Source organism: Trypanosoma equiperdum (genome assembly GCF_001457755.1).
Source record: "Trypanosoma equiperdum strain OVI genome assembly, contig: ctg_473, whole genome shotgun sequence".
Taxonomy (NCBI): domain Eukaryota; phylum Euglenozoa; class Kinetoplastea; order Trypanosomatida; family Trypanosomatidae; genus Trypanosoma; species Trypanosoma equiperdum.
This window is the reverse complement of record NW_027124391.1, coordinates 1,987-2,800: the sequence shown is the minus strand read 5'-3', so window position 1 is coordinate 2,800 and position 814 is coordinate 1,987.

Genomic DNA, 814 nt, shown 5'->3' with positions numbered 1-814 from the left:
GCTTCCGGAGAATATGAAGCACCTATGGTTGTGAGATTGTTTAGTGGTAATAGTTATAATTTTCTTTTGTGTTCTTGTCACCGGTCAGTTCCGTTAGTGAGGAGTAGTTGCGCTCGTACAGACCCGTTGGTAATTGTTGTGAATTTGGTGCTCAGGGCTCCATGCGGCACTGGGGGCGAGGGCTCGTCATTCAGAGGATGTCGTATACTAAAGGGCAGGCAACGCTGTGCGAGATCACAATCGTTTTAGCGATTCTTGTTGGAAGTATTTATGGAGTCTTATGACACTGGGTATGGCTGGTATCATTCTGTGTTACCCTGTAGCCTACTGGTCGTTCATCATGGCCTACCTTGTTGCCGTAGGCAGTACTATAAAACGTGATCAAAAGGTTGCTGCTGCAGCTGGTTGTTTTATGTGGACGGAGTGTGCCGCATAGTTTGAATAGCAACGTTTTATATCGCTTCGTTCAGCTTACACTCTTATTTTTTTTTTCGATGACTGAAGAGCGGTCTATCGGGGTATCCACTTAGTAGTTCATATATGTCGTACTACGCATATATTCATTTTTTAAATAAAAAACTGCGTCTAACATCGTTGAATTCCATGTTCTCTTTTAGTTCTTTGACTATATCGGGGAGAGTTTCACTTGTGGTTCGGTGCATGTGTGCCCCCTTAATAATTAGTAGTGATTTTTAAAAAATATTGACTCTGTCTCACTCTTCTTCTCTCTCTGTATGTGACCCTTTAATGTGTTTCTTGTCCCTGCATTTCCGGGTAGTTTTCATCATAGTTATTTAAACTTTATATTTTCGTT